The sequence below is a fragment of the Dioscorea cayenensis genome, chromosome 16 (assembly GCF_009730915.1).
Source record: "Dioscorea cayenensis subsp. rotundata cultivar TDr96_F1 chromosome 16, TDr96_F1_v2_PseudoChromosome.rev07_lg8_w22 25.fasta, whole genome shotgun sequence".
In the NCBI taxonomy this organism is placed as follows: domain Eukaryota; kingdom Viridiplantae; phylum Streptophyta; class Magnoliopsida; order Dioscoreales; family Dioscoreaceae; genus Dioscorea; species Dioscorea cayenensis.
Window position 1 is genome coordinate 13,937,940 of NC_052486.1, and position 11,175 is coordinate 13,949,114.

General features: G+C 42.8%; 1 non-coding gene across 1 annotated transcript; it reads left to right on the forward strand.

Moving 5' to 3' along the window:
• Nucleotides 1-1,639: 1,639 nt before the first annotated feature.
• On the forward strand, nucleotides 1,640-1,746 carry LOC120279708. The gene has a single exon (XR_005542013.1). It is a non-coding gene; the product is annotated as a small nucleolar RNA R71 (small nucleolar RNA).
• Nucleotides 1,747-11,175: the final 9,429 nt, after the last annotated feature.

The following is an 11,175-nucleotide window of genomic DNA, read 5'->3' on the forward strand; positions in this document are numbered from 1 at the left end:
TACGGATCCGGGTTGAACATTTCCTGTATATATTCATCAACAATTTTCATCAATAGTGTCTAGAAAATACAAAGTGTCATCAAAATCGAGAGAATGCCGCATGGCTTCAGCACGGCGATAAGTGAGTTTATCATCTCTGACTCTTAATGTGAGCTCTCCGCCGTCCATGTCAATCAATGCTTTGGAAGTCCGCAAGAACTGTCTCCCAAGTATCAAGGGTACATCTGCATCCTCATTAACATCTAGCACTACAAAGTCAACCGGAAAAATATACTTGTTCACCTTGACAAGTACGCCTTCAATGATGCCTCTCGGATATCGTACCGTTCGGTCTGCCAATTGTAAAGTCATCCGAGTAGGCCTAGGCTCACCCAAGCCTAGCTTTTGGAAGAAAATGTATGGCATGACGTTGATACTTGCCCCTGAATCCGCCAATGCCATTTCCTCACCTAAGTTGCCAACGTTACACGGAATGATGAAGCTTCCCGGGTCTTTCTTCTTGTTCGGCATGTTCTTTTGCAACACCACCGAGCATGAAGCATCAAGCACCACTGAAGCATTCTCCTCTAATTTCCTCTTGTTGGTCAATATGTCTTTTAGGAACTTCACGTACTTAGGCATTTGAGCTAATGCCTCTACAAAAAAAAATATTGATGTGGAGTTGCTTGAACAAACTCAGGAACTTCTTATACTGTTCATCCCCTTGGTCATTCTTCAATCTAGAGAGATAAGGGATTCTTGGCTTGAAAGGTGGGGGTGCCACCTCTTTCTCTTTGTTTGCTCCCTCCTCAACCTCTACAACCTCGGGTGCGTGTTCTTTCGGCTTCTCACTCGGAAGCCTACCTTCAACCTCACGACCACTTCTCAAAGTGATCGCCATCACATGTTCTCTAGGATTGGTTTTCGTGTTGCTTGGTAAACTTCCATGTGGCCTTTCGGAAAGAGATTTCGCAGTTTGCCCCACTTGATTTTCAAGGTTGTGCAAGGAGGCGGTGTGATTGCGAGTGTAGCCTTGAATGATTCAAACCTTGTATTTGCCGATTGAACAAATCTAGCCAAGTGCTTCTCCAAATCCGTCATTCGGTTTCCAAACCTCGAAATTGCTTTTTCCACTTGAGGGGCTTGTTGTTGTTGTTGGAACTCCGATGGCCCCATGGTCTTTTTGTGGTCTTTGATTACTCCATGAAAAAGTTGGGATGATTCTTCCAACCTTTGAATTGTAGGTGTTGTTGTATGGATTCCCTTGAGGTCTCATTCCATTACCTACAAAGTCAACATTCTCAACTGAAGAAACATCACCAATGACAATTGGGCAATCAGAGGGAGCATGTCCTCCACCACAATCGGTGCAATTGGTCACGGCCACCACTCTATTCGAAGCTATAAGATCTAGCTTCTTACTCAAACTCTCCACTTGGGCCGCCAATAAAGTTATCGCATCAATTTCATGGAGACCGGCCACCTTTTTCTTCTCTCTAGCGTTCCACTGGTAGTTATTTAACCCCATTTCCTCAATCAATTGACGAGCCTCGTCGGGGGTCTTGCTACCTAAGGTACCTCCCTCGCCGCCGCATCCAAGAGTTGCCTTGTACTCTGGTTCAAACCATTGTAGAAGGTTTGAACAATCATCCACTCTGGGAATCCGTGTTGCGGACACTTGCGCAGGAGTTCCTTGAACCTTTCCCATGTCTTAAATAGAGACTCCAATTCCAACTGCATAAAGGATGAGATCTCATTCCTAAGCTTTGCTGATTTTTCGGGAGGAAATAACGGGCTAGAAAAGCTTCTACCATCTCCTCCCATGTAGTAATTGAAGCCCTAGCTAATGAGTGTAGCCACTGCTTTGCTTTCCCCTTTAAGGAAAATGGGAAAGCTCTCAATTTGATGGCATCATCCGTCACACCATTTATCTTCAGACATGTCACACACCCTCGAGGAAGCTCTCTATGTGACTATTTGGATCCTCATCGGCCAAACCGTTGAATTGTGCGGGACTCGCTGCAGACATATGGATGAATGTCGGCTTTAGCTCAAAATTCTAAGCTGTAATTGGGGGACGCACAATACTCGATTGTGTCCCGAACACTGAAGGTCTGGCATAATCAGATAGTGTCCGTTGTTACTTATTTTGTTCTGCCATGTTGTCAGATCCTTCTACTTCCAAATCAGCTGGATTAGGCTGTTGTTGTACAAGTTCTTTCCCTTTCCTTCGAAGTGTACGTTCAAGCTCAAGGTCTCCTTCAATCAATATTGATGGATTCCCTTGGGTCATAACCTCGAGCTGCACCAAAAGTAAAGAAAAAGAAAATCAGAATGATGATAGAATAAGAAGATATGAAATAGAATGTGTAGTGAAATAGCTAAGAAAACAAAGTGCAAAGTATCTCTAAACGCCTAGCTCCCCGGCAACGGTGCCAAAAACTTGACAAGTTCCCCTTGCTTATATCCCGCAAGTGCATGGGCTTGTCGAAGTAATAATCCCGAGTGAGCGGGGTCGAATCCACATGGAGTAGGGAGTGAAAATACTTAATTTGATTCTTAGCTATATGGAAGATCAAGTGTGATAGGTGTGAAATTGATTCAATTCTCAACAATAAAATCAACAAGTGAAAGAGCAAAAGTAAGAAGAGGGTAAGGCAATTGATAAAGATGCGGTACTCGGATAATGCTTCACCTAGGATAATCGGTTCAAGTGCAAGAACTCTCTATTATGCTTCCTAATCAATTCAATGGTGAGTCGTGGAAATCCTTACATACATAGTCCCAAATCTAAGGTCAACTATGCCTAACTCTATACATGTCCCAGAGGAGAAATCGAACAATCTCAACACCTCGACTTTCGCATAGAGTTGCAATGAACTCTACGGGATTCCAAGTGATAAATCTCTTCCTAAATATAGACCTAACCCTTTGGTCCAGGCGAAAGGTCCCTAGCCACAATTAAGCCCTAGATACTAAGATCCTCTCAACGCTTCACTCCATTGCACGCGCAACTAGGCCCCAGCGGAGGTTAATCCATTAGACCACTCACTCTATTATGGCCGCAAAGAACTCAAGGAACAGAGGTAGAATATATCACGCCGGGAGGGAAAGGGGATGCTCCCATGCCTCTCGACTCACCCTCTCAACCCTCTCCAACCTAGCTTTTGTCTAACGCTTGTGGTGTGTCACTCACTCACAAGGTTACCAACAAGAACTCTCAACCCTAGTGTCACTCTAGGGGAAATGTTCATATAATCAAGCATTCAAGGTTGGAACTCACAATAAACATCAATTTATTGAAAGCATAATAAAGAAGTTCAATGAAACGAATACATCCTAGGGTTCACAATCATCCAAGTACCCACTAGGGGTTTAGCTCTCCATGGAGCTTAATACAATCAAAGAAATCAAATGTAAAAGCAATGAATCCATAAAGAAACCCCCTCGATGGTTGTGTCGATGGTCTTGTGGAGAGTCCTCTACTCGTCGTCCAAAGATTCCTTCGTCTGGTATAGGATACGCCTCGATCAAAGCTCCCCTACCAATCTTCTTCCTAATGGAATCATGATGTCAGAGCCATAGAACTTCTCCAAAACCTTGGCCAATACCCCTCGAAACCCCAGCCAAAGTCCTCTCACAAGTTGGGGAAAAGATGGAGAAAAGAATACCAAAATTGGGGCTGAAATCGGCTTTAAATAGGGTTGGAATCGGGCGACTGCACGGGCGTGTATGATGTCACACGCCCCTTTGGAATTTCCACACGGGCGTGGATAATTTCCACACGCCCGTGTGGATTCTCTGTTTCTCTGATTTCTCGGCCGGGCTGCTACAGAACTTTGCTATAGTGACCTGCTACAATACTATGCCGGAAATACTCCCGAATTAGATACTTTCATTGGGGTAACGTAAACGGGCACAAATTTACGTCGTGAATCACTTGCCTCTTCAATGATGTGCACGTTGGTGGATCTCTTGTTCTTATATGCATAAATCGGAATGTTCGAGTGTGACCGCCTTTGTGCCCCTCCAAATGAATGTGCTCACTCGAATACGAGGAGGTTGGCACACACTCTAGCATCTCACACCGACCTATGTCTTCGCATTTGAACCTTAGCAAGATCTCCTCCAAAAATAGGTGCATTATGATCCACATTGGCCTATTTCCTTCATACTCGGCCTCACAACCCTACCTGCATAAAAAGTAACATAAAAAAACACATATTAATGTAAAAACCTGAGAAAAGTAATGCTCAACATAAGGAATGAACGCTCGCATTCATATCGCACAAGCACTTATCAAACTCCCCCACACTTAAGCTTTTTGCTTGTCCTCAAGCAAACATTAAAAACATTCTATGCATTGATGAAGAAAAATATTGAAAGGTCTTGGCCTTAGGGTTCACCAAGGTATACAAAGAGAGTATTCTACAAGTAAGGAAAAATTTCAACACTAAATAAGAAAAAAATCAATGCTCTAGCTAAAAAAACTTGAATCAAAAAGGACAACAAACCCGAATTTCGTGTATGTGTGTCAACTCACTCAAAACAACCCAAGGTATACTCCTCAAAATTCTAAGTACAAGGGACTTATTTATCTACAAAAGTGACAAAAATTTAAAAGATGGCAGTAGCTTCACACATCCTCTAAGGGAGCCCCTTCCAAAGCGGCCGCTAAGGTGGCTTTCACACTTTTGAGGTGGTAGCTCTTTCTACCCGAGTGGTATCTTTCACTCATCCTATGAGATAGCTCTTTCTCTCATCCTATCAGTACCCATAATGGCTTGTTCATTATTGTAAGACTCTTCTAGCATGGTTTAATGATCGATTTGAGTTACATACTTGTTGTTGTACTCAATTGAATCTTGTTTCACCTCTAGTATTGTCTTATTTACTGAATCTTGTGTTGATGCCCTGGGAATAGACAACATGACTACTCTAACTCTCTTGTATGCTTAACACACAACTTTGAGTATTTGGTCTTAGAGTACTAAGTTCTTTCATTCAATGAACTCTTAAGAACTTCTGAGTCTTGTTGAGCTAGCCCTAGTTTTGTGGCATGTAGAGTAGTCTGAAGACATGATCTAGGATGAATGCGAAATAAGTGATCTTTGTGCAAATACACTCCTCATTCTCTTTTGCATGCTCAGCCGAAGAGGACGGCAATGATATGAATTGACCATTTTTGCATTGTTTGGTGTACCACCACCAAGTATTGTTCAAATAAGCTTTTAGCAAAATAACAGTGGCAATTGATGCAAAGACGAGGTTCATGCCCTGCTCTTCCTTGTCTCTGGAATCCCCATGGCCTGCTCTCCTATGTTCTGCTCTTCCCCCCTTGCCATGGCAAGCGTGGGACAAGTTCCCCAGACTTCTCCCCAACCTCCTCTGCAATCTTGGGCCCATGTCACCTCCTCCCACTCTCGTGTTCCTGATCCCTCCCCCCTTCACAACTCTCAACTGTTAGAGAAACTCAAGAACTCTTCTCCTATGTTTATCAAACTTGATGGTGATTCCCTCTCTCGAGCTCAAATAAAATTCCAGAATGCTTTATTCGGAAAGTTCTTTGCTGAGCCCCTCTATTTGACCAAGTGAAGAAAGCTCTGATGGACAAATGGTCGGCTGTCAGTGAACTTCAAATTTCTGATCTACCTAATGGTTTCAAGTTGGTCCGTTGTGCCTCTCACGATGCCATGAAATACCTCCTCAATGAAGGCCCCTGGTCTCTTGGGGGGCTTAACCTCCACCTTGCTCCCTAGCAACCTTTATTTGAACCTACCTTTGCTAAACTCACTATAGTCTGCGATCTGGGTGCAGCTTTATAATTTACCTATTGAAATGTGGGGTGGTGAGACACTTGAAACTGTTACCGCTCATCTGGGCAATCTCTTGAAGGTTGATAGTCATACTACTTCTTTATCTAGATCCAGGTTCTGCTAGAGTGTGTATCGAAATAGACCTATCCAAGCCACTTTGTCGCGGTTTTTGGGTTGGTGATGACTCTCATCGAGTCTTCGTTGTTGTTCTTTATGAAAGATTGCCTACCTTTATGTTATACTTGTGGTGTTATCAGACATGGATCTAGGTCGTTGACACGTCCGTATATGCGTGTAAACCACAAGTGCACTGGTGTCAAAGTAATAATCCCAAATGAGTGGGTATCGTATCCACAGAGAGTAGGGAATAAAGACACTTAAGTTGTTTCTTAACTAATGTGGAAGATGAATAGTGATAAGTGTGACAAAATATGAAATAAAGAAGATAAAAGCAACAAGATAGAGAGCACAGGTAAAGGAGAAGGTAAGGCAATCGATAAATATGGGGTACCCGGATATTGATCCGCCTAGGATAATCGTTTCAAGTGCAAGAACCCTCTATTATACTTCTTAATTAATGCAACAATGAGTCATGGAAATCCTTAATTACATGATCCCAAATCTAAGGTCAACCATGCCTAACTCTATATATGTCCCAGAGGAGAGATTCAATAACCTCTCAACCTCGCACTCGCATAGAATTGCAATAAGCTCTAGGGATTCCAAGTGATAAACCCTATTCCTATGTATAGACCTAACCCTTTTGTCCAGGTGGAAGATCCCTAGCCACAATTAAGCACTAGGTGCTAAAATCACTTCAACGCTTCACTCCGTTGCACTCGCAACTAAGCCCCAGCGGAAGGTCATCCCTTAGCCCATTCACTCTACCATGGCCGCAAAGACCTCTTGGAATGTGGAGGTAGGATAGATCACACCAGAGGGGAAAGGAGACGCTCCGCTACCTCTTGACTCACCCTCTTAACCAACTCCAATCTAGCTTTGTCTAACTCTAATGGTGTGTCACTCAATCACAAGAGTTACCAACAAGAACTCCCAACCCTGGTTTCACTCTAGGGGAGTATTCATACAATCAAGTCTCCAAGATTAGAACTCATAATAAACATCAATTAATTGAAAGAATAATAAAGAGATTCAATAAAGCGAATACATCCTAGGATTCTTAAATACCCAAGTACCCACAAGGGGGTTAGCTCTCTATGGAGCTAGATTCAATCAATGAAATCGAATGTAAGAACAAAGCATCCATAGAAAAACCCCTCGTCAGTCGTGGTGATGGTCTTGTGGAGAGTTCTCTACTCATCGCAAGGTTCCCTTTGTCAGATCGGTGCCGACAAAAGCTCTCCCACTAACCTTCTTCCGAACGGCGCACGATGTCGGAGCTATAGAATCTCTCCAAAGCCCTAGCTAATACCTCTCAAAATCCTAGCAGCCGTCCTCTCTCAAGTTGGGGAAAAGATGGAGAAAATAATGTTGAAATCGGGGATGAAACCGGCTTTTAAAGGGCCAAAATCGGGAATCCACACGCCCATGTGGGTGCCCTTGTGGATTTTTCACACGGGCGTGTGGAAATTTCCACACGCCAATGTGGATTCTCTGTTTTCCTGTTTTCTCGGCCAGCTGTGAACAGTGCTATTGCGGTATTTTTGCTACATTGTTTTCTACAATACCCTGCTACAGTACCAGCCTGAAATACTCCTGAATCCATACTTTCATCGAGGTAACACAAACGGGCACACATTTACGTCGTGGATCGCCTTGCTTCTTTAATAACGGACATGTTGCTGGAGATCTTGTTCTATATGCACAAGTCGGAATGCTTGAATGTGACTGCCCTTGCGCCCCTCCAAATAGTTTTGCTAACTCGAGTACGAGGAGGTTGGCACACATTCCTACATTTGGAACCCGACCTGTGTCTTCGCATTTGAAACTTAGCAAGATTTCCTCTAAATTAGTGCATTATGACCCACATTGGCTTCTTTCTCTCAAAATCGGCCTCACAATCCTATCTGCATAAAAGTAACATAAATACACCCATATTAGCATTAAAACCGGAGAAAATGTAATGCTCAACATAAGGAAAGAACACTTCGTATTCTTATCGCGAAAGCAATTATCAAACTCCCCCACAATTAAGCTTTTGCTTGTCCTCAAGGAAAAATTAAAACATTATATGCATAGATGAAGGAAACATTGGAAGTGCTTGGCCTTAGGTTCACCAAAGCATACAAAGAGAGCATTCTACAAGTAAGGAAAATTTCAACACTAAATACGAAAAATCAATGCTCTAGCTAAAAACTTGAATCAAAAAGGACAACCAACCCGAAATCGTGTAAGTGTGTGAACTCACACAAAATAACCCAAAGTATATTCCTCACTATTCTAAGTACAAGGGACTTATTTATCTACAAATAGTAACAAAAGTTTCAAAAATGGTAGTAGCTTCACACATCCTCTAAGGTAGCCCTTTCCAATGCGGCCGCTAAGGTGGCTTTCACACTTTCAAGCGGTAGCTCTTTTTACCGGAGTGGTAGCTTTCACTCATCCTATGAGATAGCTCTTTCTCTCATTAGGGCATAACTAGTATCTGACTTATGAGAGTAGCTTCATTCTTCATAGGTGGTAGCTCTTTCCACCCAACAAGCACAAATAAACAATAAAACTATTTTGTTCCTTCTTTTCATTTTTTCCATTTTTTTTCAGAATTAACACAAGAAACAACTATAACTAGTCCCTTATACATCAAACATGAGTTTGCAAAAAAGTTCAAAGAGTGAGTAGTGTAACAAGTGTCAATCGGGCAGAAATTTAAGCAAAAACTAGAGCATGTAAACATTCAATGTTAAAAAAAAATCTCCTAAACTCAAGAATACAATCAATGCAACTAAGGTGAACCGCCATTGGCTATGTAAGCATGTATATCAATAAAAAAACTACTATAAAAAGAGATGTGTGCACTATGAAACTCCCCCCCCTCCCCCACCCCCGACACTTAAGTTGTACATTATCCCCAATGTACGCATGCAAGCTCATTCATAATGTAAATCAATTAAATTCAGATGTGGGGAAAGTAATCAAAACAATACTCCCCTAACTCCTAGTGTTGCATTTGATGGTGCTAAGTTCTTGGGAGTGTTGTTCCAACGGGTTGTGAAGCTCACACGGCCAAGTGCCGAAACACCTTGGCCATGCCAATGACAAAGTCTCAATTCCCATGATGACAAGACCATCTACACGCATACATTATGGGGTTTAGTGAAGCTCAATAAAAATAAAACAACTCGACTATATAAAAGATGAACCAATGAATACAACTCAAGACAACAAAATAAAAGACAAACTCAAAAGGAGAGTCCTTTCTGAGTGTACAAGTCCAAAATAAAATGCGGAAGTAAAAGAAATGAAAAGTAAAATAAATATAAAGTCAAGTGTCGATGTCGTCCTCTGGCTCTACTACTACTGCTGTTGCTGATGAAGTACATGGTGGGTCAACTAGTGCTGGAATAGGGGATGGAGGTGCCGGAGATGCCGAGGGAGCCTGAGGAGTCCTCGGCCGTAGGACAAATGACGAGCCGGCGTCTTGCTCTAAGATCTGCTATAATGTATCGAAACATGCCATAAACTTCGTATACTGTGCGGCCTGCGTAGCCCTAAAATCGGCAATCTCTGCTCAGGCCTCTACTACCTCTGTCCGTATCACCCCCACAGTGCTCTCCAGCCTCTCAAAACGATCATGGGCTCGAGATGGTGAAAACATGCACACGGGGGGTGGGTCCTCTGTTATATGAGGTACCGCCTCTGGCTGATCTCCCTCAACCTGTGACTCTAAAGCTGGTTGAGACCCCTCTGCGGTGGTTTTATCAGATACAAGAGGCTCTAGTGGGGATATATTCAGCACATAAACACCACCCAGATATTTCCTAATCATACCCATGAGTCTCATTGTTTCTAGCCCGAGGGGTGCTGGTACTATTGTTTTCCGGGCCCCTATGATCGTGTCTTGTAAACCCATCACCAAGATGAGTCTAGTAATGTATGGGCCCGAGCAAATGACACCAAGCCTAGGATACTATCCTTGGTGCTTCAGATACTCCGCTAAGATGTGTCCCAAATGAAGCGGCTCATTTCGTACCATAGAGTATAAATATAGAAGTTCATGCTTGCTTAAGACTCCTGTACTGTCATCATGACCATTTACTGACCTACTCAAGATGGCGTGAAGATATATATAACTAGGTCGAGAAAGGCATGAAGCCTTAAACACTCCTGGTTCATATCGTCCCTTTCCATATGGTATTTTATATGCTTTCTGGGGAGTTAAGCCTCCTGAAATGTCAATTGGTAGATCCTCATACTCCTTCATCTTAGTAAATCCCTCGTCATATAAACCAAGCCTAACGGAGAACTGCATGACGATCATACTGTGATGATGCCCAAAAGCTCTGAACTGAATAGCGTCGATGCTATCGAAATGAGCATAAGAGCAGTCAAACTCAAATGAAGCAAGCACCTCTAATGTGAGTAGGCAGATAGCAGGGTCACGAATAGTCAATAACTTGCGCAAACTACCCACCAATAATAACTTCTCAACTTCATCAGCCATGTCATGTGCTAACTGTATCTCCCTAAGGGAGTTCACATCCGGGATTCGTGTCTGACTGAACTTAAGCTTCGCTAGTTGCTCAAATCGAGCTTGATATTCAGGAAGTGTAAATTCCATGCTTTGTTGTTCAGGAATAGGCTCTCTAGGGCACTTACGAGCTGCCTTCTTCGATCTGAGAGCCATACATACATGTATTGGAAAAAGAATCAGTCAAATTCATTTGTAACTTAATAATGCAGGAATCCACATGGTCGTGTGGAAATTCCACACGCCCATGTGGATTCACGGGGCGTGAAAACCGCACAGCCCTTTGTGCAAAATCCACGAATACACCTCTTCCTCCATTCTAGAGCTCATTAAAAACATATCACGGTCATTTTAGCATAAAAATGAGACACATTCGCCAGTTTAATCAAAGAAAACTCAAATAGAATCGACCTAGGATGGCGACAAGATAAAACAAACATTTACCGATGAGATGAAGCTAAAACCCTTGAAATCGGCGAGAAGCTCAAACAATCGACGCAAAATAGATAGCAGGAGGTCGGGAAAGGGTTGAAGAATGTTTCCTGAGTGTTCGGAGGTCTGTTAATGAGAAAAGCTCGAACGGTTTAGAAAGAGGAAACGTAACTCTCTAATACCTTCAAAAACCACACGGACATGTGAAATTTTGCATGCCAGTATGCCTCCACTTGAGAGATTCATAGGGGACAGACGTACGCCCCTGTGCGCTCTTGGGAAAACACTCAACCTCTTTGA